A 17,488-nucleotide genomic window follows, 5' to 3' on the forward strand; every position below is an offset into this window, starting at 1 on the left:
TAGACAGACAATCCATTGGGGATCTGGGTGGCCGGACACTGAGAAGTTGTATGTAGCAACTTGTCAGTCGGTGACCTCAAAATTAAGAAGTCTACCTAAAGGGAGATTCAGGCAAATTATATTTGTTGAGAGAATTTGCTCTATTGTCTACGTTCCTGAGTAGAGGGCCTGTGGCAGAGGTTCCACTCCTAATTCTAATTCTGTTAGAGCCAAGTCGGTGGCAGAGACTTGTTCCTTCTCAAAGGTTCCGAGTGATACCCTGGCTGCCAGGTCGGTGTGAGAGGCCTGTCCAGGTACACTATACCAACTCCGGCTGGAGTGGCGACGTGAGTTAAAGTCCCATTGGAGGCAGGACTGCTTCTGCAAATTCTCCTTTCACCAACCTTTCTTTATCTACTTCAAGTTAACTTTTTTGCCGTGTTGGGCAAGAAATAAAAGCACAGAAAACAACACCCTGCTGTTTGGACATTCCGTCATTGTTCTCATCATCATTATCATCCCTAGACGCATCACAGAGGTAACATAACACGCCGTCCCAATCTAACCAGCGGCTCCTGAGGGGGTAGCGCTACACATACCATTGGAAAATAATAACAATTTTGAAACATAAATAAATGCACAGAGTTTCAGTGTTTACATATGCCCTCTATTATACCAATGGTTTTTTATCATGTATAATATGTTATTTCAGTGTGTGTGTGTGTTTGGGGGGGGGGGGGGGGGGTTGTTATATTCCATGATGGAAAAGGTGATTTAAAATAACAGAAGTCCTGGATGGGAGACCGCCTGGGAATACCAGGTGCTGTAGGCTTTTTTGTTTTGGTGGAGTCTTGAATCTCTTTTTTCCCCCAGTCTTTCTTCCATGCTATCTTCAAGAGAGTTAAGGACAGCCATGGTTATCGCCTACGGCCACATCACCTTGAAAGCGCCCGATCTCGTCTGATCTCGGAGGCTAAGCAGGGTCGGGCCTGGTTAGTACCTGGATGGGAGACCGCCTGGGAATACCAGGTGCTGTAGGCTTTTTTGTTTTGGTGGAGTCTTGAATCTCTTTTTTCCCCCAGTCTTTCTTCCATGCTATCTTCAAGAGAGTTAAGGACAGCCATGGTTATCGCCTACGGCCACATCACCTTGAAAGCGCCCGATCTCGTCTGATCTCGGAGGCTAAGCAGGGTCGGGCCTGGTTAGTACCTGGATGGGAGACCGCCTGGGAATACCAGGTGCTGTAGGCTTTTTTGTTTTGGTGGAGTCTTGAATCTCTTTTTTCCCCCAGTCTTTCTTCCATGCTATCTTCAAGAGAGTTAAGGACAGCCATGGTTATCGCCTACGGCCACATCACCTTGAAAGCGCCCGATCTCGTCTGATCTCGGAGGCTAAGCAGGGTCGGGCCTGGTTAGTACCTGGATGGGAGACCGCCTGGGAATACCAGGTGCTGTAGGCTTTTTTGTTTTGGTGGAGTCTTGAATCTCTTTTTTCCCCCAGTCTTTCTTCCATGCTATCTTCAAGAGAGTTAAGGACAGCCATGGTTATCGCCTACGGCCACATCACCTTGAAAGCGCCCGATCTCTTCTGATCTCGGAGGCTAAGCAGGGTCGGGCCTGGTTAGTACCTGGATGGGAGACCGCCTGGGAATACCAGGTGCTGTAGGCTTTTTTGTTTTGGTGGAGTCTTGAATCTCTTTTTTCCCCCAGTCTTTCTTCCATGCTATCTTCAAGAGAGTTAAGGACAGCCATGGTTATCGCCTATGGCCACATCACCTTGAAAGCGCCCGATCTCGTCTGATCTCGGAGGCTAAGCAGGGTCGGGCCTGGTTAGTACCTGGATGGGAGACCGCCTGGGAATACCAGGTGCTGTAGGCTTTTTTGTTTTGGTGGAGTCTTGAATCTCTTTTTTCCCCCAGTCTTTCTTCCATGCTATCTTCAAGAGAGTTAAGGACAGCCATGGTTATCGCCTACGGCCACATCACCTTGAAAGCGCCCGATCTCGTCTGATCTCAGAGGCTAAGCAGGGTCGGGCCTGGTTAGTACCTGGATGGGAGACCGCCTGGGAATACCAGGTGCTGTAGGCTTTTTTGTTTTGGTGGAGTCTTGAATCTCTTTTTTCCCCCAGTCTTTCTTCCATGCTATCTTCAAGAGAGTTAAGGACAGCCATGGTTATCGCCTACGGCCACATCACCTTGAAAGCGCCCGATCTCGTCTGATCTCGGAGGCTAAGCAGGGTCGGGCCTGGTTAGTACCTGGATGGGAGACCGCCTGGGAATACCAGGTGCTGTAGGCTTTTTTGTTTTGGTGGAGTCTTGAATCTCTTTTTTCCCCCAGTCTTTCTTCCATGCTATCTTCAAGAGAGTTAAGGACAGCCATGGTTATCGCCTACGGCCACATCACCCTGAAAGCGCCCGATCTCGTCTGATCTCGGAGGCTAAGCAGGGTCGGGCCTGGTTAGTACCTGTATGGGAGACCGCCTGGGAATACCAGGTGCTGTAGGCTTTTTTGTTTTGGTGGAGTCTTGAATCTCTTTTTTCCCCCAGTCTTTCTTCCATGCTATCTTCAAGAGAGTTAAGGACAGCCATGGTTATCGCCTACGGCCACATCACCTTGAAAGCGCCCGATCTCGTCTGATCTCGGAGGCTAAGCAGGGTCGGGCCTGGTTAGTACCTGGATGGGAGACCGCCTGGGAATACCAGGTGCTGTAGGCTTTTTTGTTTTGGTGGAGTCTTGAATCTCTTTTTTCCCCCAGTCTTTCTTCCATGCTATCTTCAAGAGAGTTAAGGACAGCCATGGTTATCGCCTACGGCCACATCACCTTGAAAGCGCCCGATCTCGTCTGATCTCGGAGGCTAAGCAGGGTCGGGCCTGGTTAGTACCTGGATGGGAGACCGCCTGGGAATACCAGGTGCTGTAGGCTTTTTTGTTTTGGTGGAGTCTTGAATCTCTTTTTTCCCCCAGTCTTTCTTCCATGCTATCTTCAAGAGAGTTAAGGACAGCCATGGTTATCGCCTACGGCCACATCACCTTGAAAGCGCCCGATCTCGTCTGATCTCGGAGGCTAAGCAGGGTCGGGCCTGGTTAGTACCTGGATGGGAGACCGCCTGGGAATACCAGGTGCTGTAGGCTTTTTTGTTTTGGTGGAGTCTTGAATCTCTTTTTTCCCCCAGTCTTTCTTCCATGCTATCTTCAAGAGAGTTAAGGACAGCCATGGTTATCGCCTACGGCCACATCACCTTGAAAGCGCCCGATCTCGTCTGATCTCGGAGGCTAAGCAGGGTCGGGCCTGGTTAGTACCTGGATGGGAGACCGCCTGGGAATACCAGGTGCTGTAGGCTTTTTTGTTTTGGTGGAGTCTTGAATCTCTTTTTTCCCCCAGTCTTTCTTCCATGCTATCTTCAAGAGAGTTAAGGACAGCCATGGTTATCGCCTACGGCCACATCACCTTGAAAGCGCCCGATCTCGTCTGATCTCGGAGGCTAAGCAGGGTCGGGCCTGGTTAGTACCTGGATGGGAGACCGCCTGGGAATACCAGGTGCTGTAGGCTTTTTTGTTTTGGTGGAGTCTTGAATCTCTTTTTTCCCCCAGTCTTTCTTCCATGCTATCTTCAAGAGAGTTAAGGACAGCCATGGTTATCGCCTACGGCCACATCACCTTGAAAGCGCCCGATCTCGTCTGATCTCGGAGGCTAAGCAGGGTCGGGCCTGGTTAGTACCTGGATGGGAGACCGCCTGGGAATACCAGGTGCTGTAGGCTTTTTTGTTTTGGTGGAGTCTTGAATCTCTTTTTTCCCCCAGTCTTTCTTCCATGCTATCTTCAAGAGAGTTAAGGACAGCCATGGTTATCGCCTACGGCCACATCACCTTGAAAGCGCCCGATCTCGTCTGATCTCGGAGGCTAAGCAGGGTCGGGCCTGGTTAGTACCTGGATGGGAGACCGCCTGGGAATACCAGGTGCTGTAGGCTTTTTTGTTTTGGTGGAGTCTTGAATCTCTTTTTTCCCCCAGTCTTTCTTCCATGCTATCTTCAAGAGAGTTAAGGACAGCCATGGTTATCGCCTACGGCCACATCACCTTGAAAGCGCCCAATCTCGTCTGATCTCGGAGGCTAAGCAGGGTCGGGCCTGGTTAGTACCTGGATGGGAGACCGCCTGGGAATACCAGGTGCTGTAGGCTTTTTTGTTTTGGTGGAGTCTTGAATCTCTTTTTTCCCCCAGTCTTTCTTCCATGCTATCTTCAAGAGAGTTAAGGACAGCCATGGTTATCGCCTACGGCCACATCACCTTGAAAGCGCCCGATCTCGTCTGATCTCGGAGGCTAAGCAGGGTCGGGCCTGGTTAGTACCTGGATGGGAGACCGCCTGGGAATACCAGGTGCTGTAGGCTTTTTTGTTTTGGTGGAGTCTTGAATCTCTTTTTTCCCCCAGTCTTTCTTCCATGCTATCTTCAAGAGAGTTAAGGACAGCCACGGTTATCGCCTACGGCCACATCACCTTGAAAGCGCCCGATCTCGTCTGATCTCGGAGGCTAAGCAGGTCGGGCCTGGTTAGTACCTGGATGGGAGACCGCCTGGGAATACCAGGTGCTGTAGGCTTTTTTGTTTTGGTTGTTGTGGTGGAGTCCTTGAATCTCTTTTTTTCCCCAGTCTTTCTTCCATGCTATCTTCAAGAGAGTTAAGGACAGCCATGGTTATCGCCTACGGCCACATCACCTTGAAAGCGCCCGATCTCGTCTGATCTCGGAGGCTAAGCAGGGTCGGGCCTGGTTAGTACCTGGATGGGAGACCGCCTGGGAATACCAGGTGCTGTAGGCTTTTTTGTTTTGGTGGAGTCTTGAATCTCTTTTTTCCCCCAGTCTTTCTTCCATGCTATCTTCAAGAGAGTTAAGGACAGCCATGGTTATCGCCTACGGCCACATCACCTTGAAAGCGCCCAATCTCGTCTGATCTCGGAGGCTAAGCAAGGTCAGGCCTGGTTAGTACCTGGATGGGAGACCGCCTGGGAATACCAGGTGCTGTAGGCTTTTTTGTTTTGGTTGTTTTGGTTGTGTGGAGTCCTTGAATCTCTTTTTTTCCCCAGTCTTTCTTCCATGCTATCTTCAAGAGAGTTAAGGACAGCCATGGTTATCGCCTACGGCCACATCACCTTGAAAGCGCCCGATCTCGTCTGATCTCGGAGGCTAAGCAGAGTCGGGCCTGGTTAGTACCTGGATGGGAGACCGCCTGGGAATACCAGGTGCTGTAGGCTTTTTTGTTTTGGTGGAGTCTTGAATCTCTTTTTTCCCCCAGTCTTTCTTCCATGCTATCTTCAAGAGAGTTAAGGACAGCCATGGTTATCGCCTACGGCCACATCACCTTGAAAGCGCCCGATCTCGTCTGATCTCGGAGGCTAAGCAAGGTCGGGCCTGGTTAGTACCTGGATGGGAGACCGCCTGGGAATACCAGGTGCTGTAGGCTTTTTTGTTTTGGTTGTTGTGGTGGAGTCCTTGAATCTCTTTTTTTCCCCAGTCTTTCTTCCATGCTATCTTCAAGAGAGTTAAGGACAGCCTTGGTTATCGCCTACGGCCACATCACTTTGAAAGTGCCCGATCTCGTCTGATCTCGGAGGCTAAGCAGGGTCGGGCCTGGTTAGTACCTGGATGGGAGACCGCCTGGGAATACCAGGTGCTGTAGGCTTTTTTGTTTTGGTGGAGTCTTGAATCTCTTTTTTCCCCCAGTCTTTCTTCCATGCTATCTTCAAGAGAGTAAAGGACAGCCATGGTTATCGCCTACGGCCACATCACCTTGAAAGCGCCCGATCTCGTCTGATCTCGGAGGCTAAGCAAGGTTCGGGCCTGGTTAGTACCTGGATGGGAGACCGCCTGGGAATACCAGGTGCTGTAGGCTTTTGTTTTGGTTGTTGTGGTGGAGTCCTTGAATCTCTTTTTTTCCCCAGTCTTTCTTCCATGCTATCTTCAAGAGAGTTAAGGACAGCCATGGTTATCGCCTACGGCCACATCACCTTGAAAGTGCCCGATCTCGTCTGATCTCGGAGGCTAAGCAGGGTCGGGCCTGGTTAGTACCTGGATGGGAGACCGCCTGGGAATACCAGGTGCTGTAGGCTTTTTTGTTTTGGTGGAGTCTTGAATCTCTTTTTTCCCCCAGTCTTTCTTCCATGCTATCTTCAAGAGAGTAAAGGACAGCCATGGTTATCGCCTACGGCCACATCACCTTGAAAGCGCCCGATCTCGTCTGATCTCGGAGGCTAAGCAAGGTTGGGCCTGGTTAGTACCTGGATGGGAGACCGCCTGGGAATACCAGGTGCTGTAGGCTTTTTGTTTTGGTTGTTGTGGTGGAGTCCTTGAATCTCTTTTTTTCCCCAGTCTTTCTTCCATGCTATCTTCAAGAGAGTTAAGGACAGCCATGGTTATCGCCTACGGCCACATCACCTTGAAAGCGCCCGATCTCGTCTGATCTCGGAGGCTAAGCAGGGTCGGGCCTGGTTAGTACCTGGATGGGAGACCGCCTGGGAATACCCGGTGCTGTAGGCTTTTTTTTGGGTTGTGGGGGAGTCCTTGAATCTTTTTTTTTTCCGAGACTTTCTTCCATGCTATCTTCAAGAGAGTTAAGGACATCCCTGGTTATCGCCTACGGCCACATCACCCTGAAAACGCCAGATCTCGTCTGATCTTGGAGGCTAAGCAGGGTCGGGTCTGGTTAGTACTTGGATGGGAGACCGCCTGGGAATACCAGGTGATGTAGGCTTTTTTTTTTGGGTTGTGGGGGAGTCCTTGAATCTTTTTTTTTTTCCGAAACTTTCTTCCATGCTATCTTCAAGAGAGTTAAGGACAGCCATGGTTATCGCCTACGGCCACATCACCCTGAAAGCGCCCGATCTCGTCTGATCTCGGAGGCTAAGCAGGGTCGGGCCTGGTTAGTACCTGGATGGTAGACTGCCTGGGAATACCAGGTGCTGTAGGTTTTTTTTTTTTTTGGGTTGTGGGGGAGTCCTTGAATCTTTTTTTTTTTCCGAGACTTTCTTCCATGCTATCTTCAAGAGAGTTAAGGACAGCCATGGTTATCGCCTACGGCCACATCACCCTGAAAGTGCCCGATCTCTTCTGATCTCGGAGGCTAAGCAGGGTCGGGCCTGGTTAGTACCTGGATGGGAGACCGCCTGGGAATACCAGGTGCTGTAGAATTTTTTTTTTGGGTTGTGGGGGAGTCCTTGAATCTTTTTTTTTTCCGAGACTTTCTTCCATGCTATCTTCAAGAGAGTTAAGGACAGCCATGGTTATCGCCTACGGCCACATCACCCTGAAAGCGCCCGATCTCGTCTGATCTCGGAGGCTAAGCAGGGTCGGGCCTGGTTAGTACTTGGATGGGAGACCGCCTGGGAATACCAGGTGCTGTAGGCTTTTTTTGGTTGTCGTGGTGGAGTCTTGAATCTCTTTTTTCCCCCAGTCTTTCTTCCATGCTATCTTCAAGAGAGTTAAGGACAGCCATGGTTATCGCCTACGGCCACATCACCCTGAAAGCGCCCGATCTCTTCTGATCTCGGAGGCTAAGCAGGGTGGGGCCTGGTTAGTACCTGGATGGTAGACCGCCTGGGAATACCAGGTGCTGTAGGTTTTTTTTTTTTGGGTTGTGGGGGAGTCCTTGAATCTTTTTTTTTTTCCGAGACTTTCTTCCATGCTATCTTCAAGAGAGTTAAGGACAGTCATGGTTATCGCCTACGGCCACATCACCCTGAAAGTGCCCGATCTCTTCTGATCTCGGAGGCTAAGCAGGGTCGGGCCTGGTTAGTACCTGGATGGGAGACCGCCTGGGAATACCAGGTGCTGTAGGATTTTTTTTTTTGGGTTGTGGGGGAGTCCTTGAATCTTTTTTTTTTTCCGAGACTTTCTTCCATGCTATCTTCAAGAGATTTAAGGACAGCCATGTTTATCGCCTATGGCCACATCACCCTGAAAGCGCCCGATCTCGTCTGATCTCGGAGGCTAAGCAGCGTCGGGCCTGGTTAGTACTTGGATGGGAGACCGCCTGGGAATACCAGGTGCTGTAGGCTTTTTTTGGTTGTCGTGGTGGAGTCTTGAATCTCTTTTTTCCCCCAGTCTTTCTTCCATGCTATCTTCAAGAGAGTTAAGGACAGCCATGGTTATTGCCTACGGCCACATCACCCTGAAAGCGTCTGATCTCGGAGGCTAAGCAGGGTCGGGCCTGGTTAGTACCTGGATGGGAGAACGCCTGGGAATACCAGCTGCTGTGGGCTTTTTTTTTTGGGTTGTGGGGGAGTCCTTGAATCTTTTTTTTTTTCCGAGACTTTCTTCCATGCTATCTTCAAGAGAGTTAAGTACAGCCATGGTTATCGCCTACGGCCACATCACCCTAAAAGCGCCCGATCTCGTCTGATCTCGGAGGCTAAGCAGGGTCGGGCCTGGTTAGTATCTGGATGGGAGACCGCCTGGGAATACAAGGTGCTGTAGGCTTTTTTTTGGGGTTGTGGGGGAGTCCTTGAATCTTTGTTTTTCCGAGACTTTCTGCCATGCTATCTTCAAGAGAGTTAAGGACAGCCATGGTTATCGCCTACGGCCACATCACCCTGAAAGTGCCCGATCTCTTCTGATCTCGGAGGCTAAGCAGGGTCGGGCCTGGTTAGTACTTGGATGGGAGACCGCCTGGGAATACCAGGTGCTGTAGGCTTTTTTTGGTTGTCGTGGTGGAGTCTTGAATCTCTTTTTTCCCCCAGTCTTTCTTCCATGCTATCTTCAAGAGAGTTAAGGACAGCCATGGTTATTGCCTACGGCCACATCACCCTGAAAGCGTCTGATCTCGGAGGCTAAGCAGGGTCGGGCCTGGTTAGTACCTGGATGGGAGAACGCCTGGGAATACCAGCTGCTGTGGGCTTTTTTTTTTGGGTTGTGGGGGAGTCCTTGAATCTTTTTTTTTTTCCGAGACTTTCTTCCATGCTATCTTCAAGAGAGTTAAGTACAGCCATGGTTATCGCCTACGGCCACATCACCCTAAAAGCGCCCGATCTCATCTGATCTCGGAGGCTAAGCAGGGTCGGGCCTGGTTAGTACCTGGATGGGAGACCGCCTGGGAATACAAGGTGCTGTAGGCTTTTTTTTGGGGTTGTGGGGGAGTCCTTGAATCTTTGTTTTTCCGAGACTTTCTGCCATGCTATCTTCAAGAGAGTTAAGGACAGCCATGGGTATCGCCTACGGCCACATCACCCTGAAAGCGCCCGATCTCGTCTGATCTCAGAGGCTAAGCAGGGTCGGGCCTGGTTAGTACCTGAATGGGAGACTGCCTGGGAATACAAGGTGCTGTAGGCTTTTTTTTTTGGGTTGTGGGGGAGTCCTTGAATCTTTTTTTTTTCCGAGACTTTATTCCATGCTATCTTCAAGAGAGTTAAGGACAGCTGTGGTTATCGCCTACGGCCACATCACCCTGAAAGCGCCCGATCTCGTCTGATCTCGGAGGCTAAGCAGGGTCGGGCCTGGTTAGTACCTGGATGGGAGACCGCCTGGGAATACCAGGTGCTGTAAGCTTTTTTTTTTGGGTTGTGGGGGAGTCCTTGAATCTTTTTTTTCCGAGACTTTCTTCCATGCTATCTTCAAGAGAGTTAAGGACAGCCATGGTTATCGCCTACGGCCATATCACCCTGAAAGCGCCCAATCTCGTCTGATCTCGGAGGCTAAGCAGGGTCGGGCCTGGTTAGTACCTGGATGGGAGACCGCCTGGGAATACCAGGTGCTGTAGGCTTATTTTTTTTTTAGTTGGTGTGGTGGAGTCCTTGAATCTTTTTTTCCCCGAGTCTTTCTTCCATGCTATCTTCAAGAGAGTTAAGGACAGCCAGGGCCGGCGCAACCACCCTCCGGCGCCCGGTGTCCCGCTCCAGGGCTCGAGTTGCGGGAACGGCGTCTGTAGAGGAGAAGGGAGGGAGAAAAAGTTTCACTGACACCGCACTGCCCCGCCCCCTCCCCCGGCGAGCTGTTGCAGAAGAACAATAACATCATTAGCATGTGACAAACCCAAGTCTCTGCTGCCTGACCAGTAACTCCCCCCAGCAGGAGATCGTGGCCAGCACTAGCTAAACTTCTCTTCCTTCTCTGCTGAAGGGAGCATGCTGGCTGCTTGTAATTTTTTTTTGTGATGGACGCTGATGAGCTGACCAGCCAATCTGCAGGCACTTGATAGGGCTAGGTGCATGCAGATTGGCTGGTCAGCTCATCAGCGTCCATCACAAAAATTTTTTACAAGCAGCCAGCATGCTCCCTTCAGCAGGAGAGAAGAGAAGAGAAGTTTAGCTAGTGCTGGCCACGGTCGGGTTTGTCACATGCTAATGATGTTATTGATGTTAGGAAGCAGCATGGATGGAGGGTAAGTCACAGAAATTGTGTGTGTTACTGTGCCCCCCCCCCCCCGCAGACTTTAATTAATCTCCTGTTTAAAGGGAAACCTGGCTGAGGTTGACAGGCTGGCATTGTGAAGATGGATGAGGATGACTGGGTGGATATGAGAGTTACATTGTGGAGATCCTCTTCACAGTGTAACTCTCATCCCCACAGAGTCATCCTCATCCATCTTCACAATGCAACACAATCATCTTCATCCCCACCCAGCACCATCCATCCCTCTCTAACGCATCCCCTGCACCATCTATCCCTTTCCACAACACATCCCCACCCAGCACCTAGCACCATCCATCCCTCTCTAACGCATCCCCTGCACCATCTATCCCTTTCCACAACACATCCCCACCCAGCACCTAGCACCATCCATCCCTCTCCACAACGCATCACCACAACGCATCACCACCCACGCCAAGCACCATCCATCCCACTCCACAATGCATCCCCACCCACCCCACTCCACAACACATCCCCACCCAGCACCTAGCACCATCCATCCCTCTCCACAACGCATCACCACAACGCATCACCACCCACGCCAAGCACCATCCATCCCACTCCACAATGCATCCCCACCCACCCCTCTCCACAATGCATCCCCACCCACGCCTAGCACCATCCACCCTCTCCACAACACATGGCTGTGGAGGAGGCGGGTACAGAGAGAGGTGGCTGTGGAGGAGGCGGGTACCACCCACCCCTCTCCACAACGCATCACCACAACGCATCACCACCCACGCCAAGCACCATCCATCCCACTCCACAATGCATCCCCACCCACCCCTCTCCACAACGCATCCCCACCCACGCCTAGCACCATCCACCCTCTCCACAACACATGGCTGTGGAGGAGGCGGGTACAGAGAGAGGTGGCTGTGGAGGAGGCGGGTACCACCCACCCCTCTCCACAACGCATCACCACAACGCAGCACCATCCATCCCACTCCACAACGCATCCCCACCCACCCCTCTCCACAACGCATCCCCACCCACGCCTAGCACCATCCACCCTCTCCACAACACATGGCTGTGGAGGAGGCGGGTACAGAGAGAGGTGGCTGTGGAGGAGGCGGGTACCACCCACTCCTCTCCAACGCATCACCACCCACGCCAAGCACCATCCATCCCACTTCACAATGCATCCCCACCCACCCCTCTCCACAACGCATCCCCACCCACCCCTCTCCACAACGCATCCCCACCCACGCCTAGCACCATCCACCCTCTCCACAACACATGGCTGTGGAGGAGGCGGGTACAGAGAGAGGTGGCTGTGGAGGAGGCGGGTACCACCCACTCCTCTCCAACGCATCACCACAACGCATCACCACCCACGCCAAGCACCATCCATCCCACTTCACAATGCATCCCCACCCACCCCTCTCCACAACGCATCCCCACCCACCCCTCTCCACAACGCATCCCCACCCACGCCTAGCACCATCCACCCTCTCCACAACACATGGCTGTGGAGGAGGCGGGTACAGAGAGAGGTGGCTGTGGAGGAGGGGGGTACAGAGAGGTGGCTGTGGAGGAGGGGGGGTACAGAGAGGTGGCTGTGGAGGAGGGCGGGTACAGAGAGGTGGCTGTGGAGGAGGGGGGGTACAGAGAGGTGGCTGTAGAGGAGGGGGGTACAGAGAGGTGGCTGTAGAGGAGGGGGGTACAGAGAGGTGGCTGTAGAGGAGGGGGTACAGAGAGGTGGCGGTAGAGGAGGGGGCACAGAGAAGTAGCTTTATAGCCCTCTCTGTACCCCCCCTCCTCCACAACCACCTCTCTGTACCCCCCTCCTCCACAACCACCTCTCTGTACCCCCCTCCTTAAAATGACTAAGATTGTATTTTTTTTTCTTTTTTAATAATTATGAGGTGGCACTGGTGGGCAGTAATGAGGTGGCACTGATGGACACTAATGGGCTGAACTGGTAGGCAGTGATGAGGTTGCACTGACAGGCTGAACTGGTGGACACTAATGAGGTGGCACTGTTGGACACTGATAGGCTGCACTTTACCTCTCCACCCTAAACAATAACCTCCTCCCCAACCTAGATTTTCTGAGATAATGAAAAAAAAATAAAAAATATCGGCCATCGGCCGCCCCAATTTTGAAATATCGGCATCGGTATCGGCCAGAGAAAAACCCATATCGGTCTACCTCTAGTCTGCACTGTAGGGGTGTCTGCATTGTAGGGGTGTCTGTACTGTGGGGGTCTGCACTGTAGGGGTGTCTGTACTGTGGGAGTCTGCACTATAGGGGGTCTGTACTGTAGGGGTGTCTGTACTGTGGGGGTCTGCACTATAGGGGTGGGGGTCTGCACTGTAGGGGTGTCTGTACTGTGTCTTGTTGGGGTCTGCACTGTAAGGGTTTCTGTACTGTGGGGGGCTGCACTATAGGGGTGTCTGTACTGTGGGGTATGGGGGTCTGCACTGTAGGGGTGTCTGTACTGTGGGGGTCTGCACTATAGGGGTGGGGGTCTGCACTGTAGGGGTGTCTGTACTGTGTCGGGTGGGGGTCTGCACTGTAAGGGTGTCTGTACTGTGGGGGTCTGCACTATAGGGGTGTCTGTACTGTGGGGGTCTGCACTGTTGGGGGTGTCTGTGTAATGGGGTCCAGTGGTGTAGGGTGCTGTGTAATGTAAAGGGGTCCAGTATGTTTTACATTTAGTAGTATGGTGTATATTATACTAAGAATTTCTGGTGTGGCGTGGTTACAAAAGCACAAATTAGTGTGTTTTTTTTTATATAAAAAAATTATTGAAAGAAACATTTTTGCAAGGGAGGTGGGTGGCCGTTGGGGGGGGGGGGCGCCAAAATGGAGCTTCGCTTGTGTAGGCAGAAATCCTTGCACCGGCCCTGAGGACAGCCATGGTTATCGCCTACGGCCACATCACCCTGAAAGCGCCCAATCTCGTCTGATCTTGGAGGCTAAGCAGGGTCGGGCCTGGTCAGTACCTGGATGGGAAACCGTCTGGGAATACCAGGTGCTGTAGGCTTTTTTTTTTTTTTAGTTGGTGTGGTGGAGTCCTTGAATCTTTTTTTCCCCCGAGTCTTTCTTCCATGCTATCTTCAAGAGAGTTAAGGACAGCCATGGTTATTGCCTACGGCCACATCACCCTAAAAGCTCCCTATCTCGTCTGATCTCGGAGGCTAAGCAGGGTCAGGCCTGGTTAGTACCTGGATGGGAGACCGCCTGGGAATACCTCCTCCAGGTGTCTGTTCACATCCCTAAGTTGGAGGGTATGATCATCTATCTTGCTGGTGGACCTGATCAGAACCTGGTTGTGGTCCTCTAGAGACTTTTCAGTAACCGCAACCCTGTCAGTGAGGGAGCGGATATCTATCCTCAAGTCAGCAATGGCGGCTGAGAGAGTGTCCTTAATATCTGCTGCGATAGCTCTCAGGTCCATGATGTTCAGATGAGGCAGCGGGGCGGCTTCGGCAGTTCCCTGATCATCAGCCGGTGGAGGGGAAGAAGCTGTCGGGGGCGCCATTAGCACAATGTCAGACGAAGCGGCATGGGGTAAGGGTGCCGGGCCTCGAGCAGTGCCTTGGTGGGATGAAGCCATGTTCCCCCTGGATGAGTGTAACATCTCCGTGATATTCTGTCCCTGGGAGGCTGCGTTTTCCCTCGGGGTGCAGGAGGCAGAAGTGTGCCTGGATGCAGTTCCCATCACGGTAGGTACAAACGGGGTGTACAATCTCAGCTAATGGATGCTAATCGCTCTGAGGTGGCAGGAGCTCAGAGCTCAGAGCTCACGCGTCCATCTTTTTGCTCAGTCCGGCCACGCCCCCCGTTTCCTGATTCTTCACCGCCCCTGTTTGGTGAGAATACTGCTCCGGTACTTACTTCACTTACTCACTGTAGTCCCTGGAAATAAGTTGGTTGGTCCCTTAGTGGTGACAGCTATCCCCTCTATCTCTGACCACAACAGGTTCTCTCCCCGGCCGAACCATCAATTTTGGTTAGATGAATGCCCCCACCACCATACTTCACAGTTGGGATGAGGTTTTGATGTTGGTGTGCAGTGCCTTTTTTTCTCCACACATAGGGGCTGATTTACACATAGGTTTGTTTGTGTACTGCGCATGCAGCATTTTTGTCCATTCAGGTGCGCCTATTCACTACGCCGGCACAATCTTGATAAATATCAAGTGGCGTAGCTGCATTTGCACGGGTTTAAGAGGCGCACCTGGAAACCTGCCTTTTTTTTGTTACGCTGATCATTAAGGGAAAGTCAGCGCCAAATTTTAAATAACAAACTGGCATGGGTTCCCCTTCAGGAGCATACCAGGCCCTTGGGTCTGGTATGGATTTTAAGGGGGAACACCTACACTGAAAAAATGGCATGGGGGTTCCCCCAAAATCCATACCAGACCCTTATTCGAGCATGCAGCCCGGCCAGTGAGGAATAGGGGTGGGGGCCAAGCGAGCCCCCCCCCCTCTTGAACCGTAGCAGACCGCATGCCCTCAAAATTGGGGGGGGGGGGGTGCTTTGGAGCAGGGGGGGCACTACGCCCCCACCCTAAAGCACCATTGTCCCCATGTTGATGGGGACAAGGGCCTCTTCCCAACAACCCTGGCCGTTGGTTGTCGGGGTCTTCGAGCGGGGGGCTTATCGGAATCCGGTAGCCCCCTTTAATAAGGGGGCCCCCAGATCCTGTCCTCCCACCCTATGTGAATGAGTATCGGGTACATCGTACCCCTACCCATTCACCTGGGGGAAAAATTTTAAATAAAAAAATAAAAGTAATTTATTAGTCAGCTTGGGGGGCGTTCTGCCAGGGGCCCCCACTTTATTCTTTAAGCTCTTTTACAAGTGGGGCCCCGGACTTCTTTGCCGTCTTGTTCCCTCTTCTCTTCTAGCAATGTTGACACAACAACCTCTACCGCTGTAATGCCGTGTGTACGTTGCGCAACGATTTATATAGGCATGGGGCTTGGTCACCAGGTGATGCCACCCAGCGACCCCACCCCTTATTACATCACATTCCCATCATGCCACGGGCATGTGATGTAAAAAGGGATGGGGTCACCCCCACTGTATGACTTTCCAACATATCAGGTGTGTCTGGTAATCTGCTCTATGTGGTTGTTAGTGGAGGAAATCACAATGAAGAGTGTATGGGGCGCACACTTTGTGGTTTGCAAGTTTATCAATGAAGCTTTGCACTTCTATATGGATTGTTTTAAAGTAGTAAAAACCTGACAGAGGTTGTAACCTTTCCTCATGTTGATCCAAAACTTAAAAAAAAAAAAATGTTTAGGCTGAACATTCACTTTGATTGCAATATGCACATCTTGTATGTTTAACTCAATCAAAACTCCTTTTAATATTAACACTTTGCATTTTTCAATCCCCTAATGGCGATAATACAATGATTGAATTTTTTTTTTTTTTGTTTTGTTTTTGTTTTTATTTTTGTTCGTTTATTTGATTTTTCAGACACTGGGGAATGATGAGAATTAAATGGTTTCCAGGATTGGAGATCATGTGTAAGTTCACTTATAAATGTGTAGATATTAGTAAAGGTGATGAATATGTCCGATTCCCTAGGGACAATTCTCCACCTCTAACTTCTATAAAGGCCTGTGTGCTGTCCGAGGTGATATGGTGATCACATTTGTATGTAGCTGATACTTTGTATATATTTTGTGTCATTTACCTATCAGGCAGCGTATGGCTTTATCTATGTACATTGATCTGCTGTTGATGATTGAAAATGATACAAATAGACAAAGATTTGTCCGGGATGATTGAGTAGATACAATGTTTCGTTTTTCTCACTTCTATCTCCCGATTGTGTTGCGGGTTAAGAACTCCGCGATCTTCTCAATGTGTCTTTTCAGATAAAGTAACAATGTAAGACGGGAGATTGTGGAGGATCTTTTAGTGTAACAATATGTGAGGGCGGCATAAGTGTTTATTCAGCTCTGCCACCTTGTGGTCATTCCTGGTAGAACACTTGGGTGTGGGCCCAGTACAAGGCGATGAATAGGGAATGTATACAGGCAGAAAAGGGAGATGATCTCCGCAATAAATCTAGAACCAGGGAGGGAATAGAAGGAAAGTTTGTTCATTCCCCTCCTAGTCTGACCGATCTACTCCACATCTAAAGATCAATATTATTATTTTAGCATAGCCTCACAAACATGCCACCCACATCTCTCTGCATAGAGCCGGACATGCCTGGTATCTATTCCTATTGTCCAATCAAGTTGTATATTATTAATAATGTCAGGTAAAGTTCCCTGTAAAGGCAAACCCTTTGTTTTCTTATCACACTCAGACTTGGCATACAGGTGAGGAAGTAATGACAGGAAATGTGATCACAGTACATCATTCTCTCATCTCCATTTATTCCAATCTTTCTATGCTGATCGTCTACTCACCGATAAACCCCTCCAATCAAAACCATCCAGCCCTACATGTCTGTCCATCCTAACAGCAATTCAGAGATTCTATGATTTGTATCATGTATTCAAATGTATTTCGTGTGAAGGAACAGTGTGATCTCCTTCCAGGGACTGGTTTTCATTGTCATCCATCTTTTAATTCTGCTGAATATCTTCTGGAGATCAGAGATCATTCAATATTAAATACCAAACCAACACCCCCCAGCTGAATGGAACTCAGATCTCAGATCCTCCTTCACACGAAATACATTTTATCTGAAGAAATCGCCGAGAACTGTGATTGGTGCAAATATGAAATTGATTCAGTCACATTTCCCGCCGACATTCTATGGAACGTTCTAATGATCTCCGATAGAAAGAATAATCGGACTCTAAAATCTGATATCTCTTCCTCCGGGAACATCGATCAACACTCTTCTGAATTGTCGGGCAGTTTATCTAACCAAGAATAATAAATCCATTAGAAATATGAATGTCACATTTTTTCTAGTCTTTTCTTTTACTTCACAAATACAGAATCCGCCCTGCTAGAGAATGTTTTCTATAGAGAACAATGAAAAGGCTACAGAACAAGTATTTTCTGGGCTGAAAAAGGAGAAAGATCTCAGAACACATTTCTTTGAAATTCTCATCAGAAAGACATTACTGGCTGGTGAAGGAAACGCCCACTGCTCTGATTGGCTCGTATTTCAAATTGCTACTTT

General features: G+C 50.2%; 38 non-coding genes and 3 pseudogenes across 38 annotated transcripts; all 41 read left to right on the plus strand.

Annotated features, from left to right (window-relative positions):
- The first annotated feature begins 901 nt into the window (after positions 1–901).
- On the plus strand, positions 902–1,020 carry LOC120911035. The gene has a single exon (XR_005741832.1). It is a non-coding gene; the product is annotated as a 5S ribosomal RNA (ribosomal RNA).
- A 90-nt stretch (positions 1,021–1,110) lies between these two features.
- Positions 1,111–1,229, plus strand: LOC120911036. The gene has a single exon (XR_005741833.1). It is a non-coding gene; the product is annotated as a 5S ribosomal RNA (ribosomal RNA).
- Positions 1,230–1,319: 90 nt separating this feature from the next.
- LOC120911037 lies at positions 1,320–1,438 on the plus strand. Its single transcript, XR_005741834.1, has one exon. It is a non-coding gene; the product is annotated as a 5S ribosomal RNA (ribosomal RNA).
- A 90-nt stretch (positions 1,439–1,528) lies between these two features.
- LOC120911900 lies at positions 1,529–1,647 on the plus strand. The gene has a single exon (XR_005742669.1). It is a non-coding gene; the product is annotated as a 5S ribosomal RNA (ribosomal RNA).
- Positions 1,648–1,737: 90 nt separating this feature from the next.
- On the plus strand, positions 1,738–1,856 carry LOC120911898. Its single transcript, XR_005742667.1, has one exon. It is a non-coding gene; the product is annotated as a 5S ribosomal RNA (ribosomal RNA).
- A 90-nt stretch (positions 1,857–1,946) lies between these two features.
- On the plus strand, positions 1,947–2,065 carry LOC120912063. Its single transcript, XR_005742825.1, has one exon. It is a non-coding gene; the product is annotated as a 5S ribosomal RNA (ribosomal RNA).
- Positions 2,066–2,155: 90 nt separating this feature from the next.
- LOC120911038 lies at positions 2,156–2,274 on the plus strand. Its single transcript, XR_005741835.1, has one exon. It is a non-coding gene; the product is annotated as a 5S ribosomal RNA (ribosomal RNA).
- A 90-nt stretch (positions 2,275–2,364) lies between these two features.
- LOC120911879 lies at positions 2,365–2,483 on the plus strand. The gene has a single exon (XR_005742648.1). It is a non-coding gene; the product is annotated as a 5S ribosomal RNA (ribosomal RNA).
- A 90-nt stretch (positions 2,484–2,573) lies between these two features.
- LOC120911040 lies at positions 2,574–2,692 on the plus strand. Its single transcript, XR_005741837.1, has one exon. It is a non-coding gene; the product is annotated as a 5S ribosomal RNA (ribosomal RNA).
- Positions 2,693–2,782: 90 nt separating this feature from the next.
- LOC120911041 lies at positions 2,783–2,901 on the plus strand. The gene has a single exon (XR_005741838.1). It is a non-coding gene; the product is annotated as a 5S ribosomal RNA (ribosomal RNA).
- Positions 2,902–2,991: 90 nt separating this feature from the next.
- LOC120911042 lies at positions 2,992–3,110 on the plus strand. The gene has a single exon (XR_005741839.1). It is a non-coding gene; the product is annotated as a 5S ribosomal RNA (ribosomal RNA).
- A 90-nt stretch (positions 3,111–3,200) lies between these two features.
- On the plus strand, positions 3,201–3,319 carry LOC120911043. The gene has a single exon (XR_005741840.1). It is a non-coding gene; the product is annotated as a 5S ribosomal RNA (ribosomal RNA).
- Positions 3,320–3,409: 90 nt separating this feature from the next.
- LOC120911046 lies at positions 3,410–3,528 on the plus strand. Its single transcript, XR_005741841.1, has one exon. It is a non-coding gene; the product is annotated as a 5S ribosomal RNA (ribosomal RNA).
- Positions 3,529–3,618: 90 nt separating this feature from the next.
- Positions 3,619–3,737, plus strand: LOC120911048. Its single transcript, XR_005741843.1, has one exon. It is a non-coding gene; the product is annotated as a 5S ribosomal RNA (ribosomal RNA).
- A 90-nt stretch (positions 3,738–3,827) lies between these two features.
- Positions 3,828–3,946, plus strand: LOC120911049. Its single transcript, XR_005741844.1, has one exon. It is a non-coding gene; the product is annotated as a 5S ribosomal RNA (ribosomal RNA).
- Positions 3,947–4,036: 90 nt separating this feature from the next.
- Positions 4,037–4,155, plus strand: LOC120912101. The gene has a single exon (XR_005742861.1). It is a non-coding gene; the product is annotated as a 5S ribosomal RNA (ribosomal RNA).
- Positions 4,156–4,245: 90 nt separating this feature from the next.
- Positions 4,246–4,364, plus strand: LOC120911050. The gene has a single exon (XR_005741845.1). It is a non-coding gene; the product is annotated as a 5S ribosomal RNA (ribosomal RNA).
- A 90-nt stretch (positions 4,365–4,454) lies between these two features.
- Positions 4,455–4,572, plus strand: LOC120912202. The gene has a single exon (XR_005742958.1). It is a non-coding gene; the product is annotated as a 5S ribosomal RNA (ribosomal RNA).
- Positions 4,573–4,672: 100 nt separating this feature from the next.
- LOC120911051 lies at positions 4,673–4,791 on the plus strand. Its single transcript, XR_005741846.1, has one exon. It is a non-coding gene; the product is annotated as a 5S ribosomal RNA (ribosomal RNA).
- Positions 4,792–4,881: 90 nt separating this feature from the next.
- LOC120912249 lies at positions 4,882–5,000 on the plus strand. The gene has a single exon (XR_005743004.1). It is a non-coding gene; the product is annotated as a 5S ribosomal RNA (ribosomal RNA).
- Positions 5,001–5,105: 105 nt separating this feature from the next.
- Positions 5,106–5,224, plus strand: LOC120912031. Its single transcript, XR_005742794.1, has one exon. It is a non-coding gene; the product is annotated as a 5S ribosomal RNA (ribosomal RNA).
- Positions 5,225–5,314: 90 nt separating this feature from the next.
- On the plus strand, positions 5,315–5,433 carry LOC120912389. Its single transcript, XR_005743050.1, has one exon. It is a non-coding gene; the product is annotated as a 5S ribosomal RNA (ribosomal RNA).
- Positions 5,434–5,533: 100 nt separating this feature from the next.
- On the plus strand, positions 5,534–5,652 carry LOC120912037. Its single transcript, XR_005742800.1, has one exon. It is a non-coding gene; the product is annotated as a 5S ribosomal RNA (ribosomal RNA).
- Positions 5,653–5,742: 90 nt separating this feature from the next.
- On the plus strand, positions 5,743–5,862 carry LOC120912025. Its single transcript, XR_005742789.1, has one exon. It is a non-coding gene; the product is annotated as a 5S ribosomal RNA (ribosomal RNA).
- A 98-nt stretch (positions 5,863–5,960) lies between these two features.
- On the plus strand, positions 5,961–6,079 carry LOC120911946. Its single transcript, XR_005742713.1, has one exon. It is a non-coding gene; the product is annotated as a 5S ribosomal RNA (ribosomal RNA).
- Positions 6,080–6,169: 90 nt separating this feature from the next.
- Positions 6,170–6,288, plus strand: LOC120910813. The gene has a single exon (XR_005741620.1). It is a non-coding gene; the product is annotated as a 5S ribosomal RNA (ribosomal RNA).
- A 99-nt stretch (positions 6,289–6,387) lies between these two features.
- On the plus strand, positions 6,388–6,506 carry LOC120911878. Its single transcript, XR_005742647.1, has one exon. It is a non-coding gene; the product is annotated as a 5S ribosomal RNA (ribosomal RNA).
- A 95-nt stretch (positions 6,507–6,601) lies between these two features.
- LOC120912335 lies at positions 6,602–6,720 on the plus strand (annotated as a pseudogene).
- A 98-nt stretch (positions 6,721–6,818) lies between these two features.
- Positions 6,819–6,937, plus strand: LOC120912169. Its single transcript, XR_005742926.1, has one exon. It is a non-coding gene; the product is annotated as a 5S ribosomal RNA (ribosomal RNA).
- Positions 6,938–7,038: 101 nt separating this feature from the next.
- Positions 7,039–7,157, plus strand: LOC120912258. The gene has a single exon (XR_005743013.1). It is a non-coding gene; the product is annotated as a 5S ribosomal RNA (ribosomal RNA).
- Positions 7,158–7,254: 97 nt separating this feature from the next.
- On the plus strand, positions 7,255–7,373 carry LOC120910929. Its single transcript, XR_005741731.1, has one exon. It is a non-coding gene; the product is annotated as a 5S ribosomal RNA (ribosomal RNA).
- Positions 7,374–7,468: 95 nt separating this feature from the next.
- Positions 7,469–7,587, plus strand: LOC120912136. Its single transcript, XR_005742895.1, has one exon. It is a non-coding gene; the product is annotated as a 5S ribosomal RNA (ribosomal RNA).
- Positions 7,588–7,686: 99 nt separating this feature from the next.
- On the plus strand, positions 7,687–7,805 carry LOC120912129. The gene has a single exon (XR_005742889.1). It is a non-coding gene; the product is annotated as a 5S ribosomal RNA (ribosomal RNA).
- Positions 7,806–7,904: 99 nt separating this feature from the next.
- On the plus strand, positions 7,905–8,023 carry LOC120912035. Its single transcript, XR_005742798.1, has one exon. It is a non-coding gene; the product is annotated as a 5S ribosomal RNA (ribosomal RNA).
- Positions 8,024–8,325: 302 nt separating this feature from the next.
- On the plus strand, positions 8,326–8,444 carry LOC120912302 (annotated as a pseudogene).
- Positions 8,445–8,539: 95 nt separating this feature from the next.
- LOC120911895 lies at positions 8,540–8,658 on the plus strand. Its single transcript, XR_005742664.1, has one exon. It is a non-coding gene; the product is annotated as a 5S ribosomal RNA (ribosomal RNA).
- Positions 8,659–8,960: 302 nt separating this feature from the next.
- Positions 8,961–9,079, plus strand: LOC120912174. The gene has a single exon (XR_005742931.1). It is a non-coding gene; the product is annotated as a 5S ribosomal RNA (ribosomal RNA).
- A 95-nt stretch (positions 9,080–9,174) lies between these two features.
- On the plus strand, positions 9,175–9,293 carry LOC120912327 (annotated as a pseudogene).
- A 97-nt stretch (positions 9,294–9,390) lies between these two features.
- On the plus strand, positions 9,391–9,509 carry LOC120911912. Its single transcript, XR_005742681.1, has one exon. It is a non-coding gene; the product is annotated as a 5S ribosomal RNA (ribosomal RNA).
- Positions 9,510–9,604: 95 nt separating this feature from the next.
- On the plus strand, positions 9,605–9,723 carry LOC120911872. Its single transcript, XR_005742641.1, has one exon. It is a non-coding gene; the product is annotated as a 5S ribosomal RNA (ribosomal RNA).
- Positions 9,724–13,243: 3,520 nt separating this feature from the next.
- Positions 13,244–13,362, plus strand: LOC120912121. The gene has a single exon (XR_005742881.1). It is a non-coding gene; the product is annotated as a 5S ribosomal RNA (ribosomal RNA).
- Positions 13,363–17,488: the final 4,126 nt, after the last annotated feature.

This window comes from Rana temporaria, chromosome 8 (genome assembly GCF_905171775.1).
Source record: "Rana temporaria chromosome 8, aRanTem1.1, whole genome shotgun sequence".
Lineage (NCBI taxonomy): Eukaryota > Metazoa > Chordata > Amphibia > Anura > Ranidae > Rana > Rana temporaria.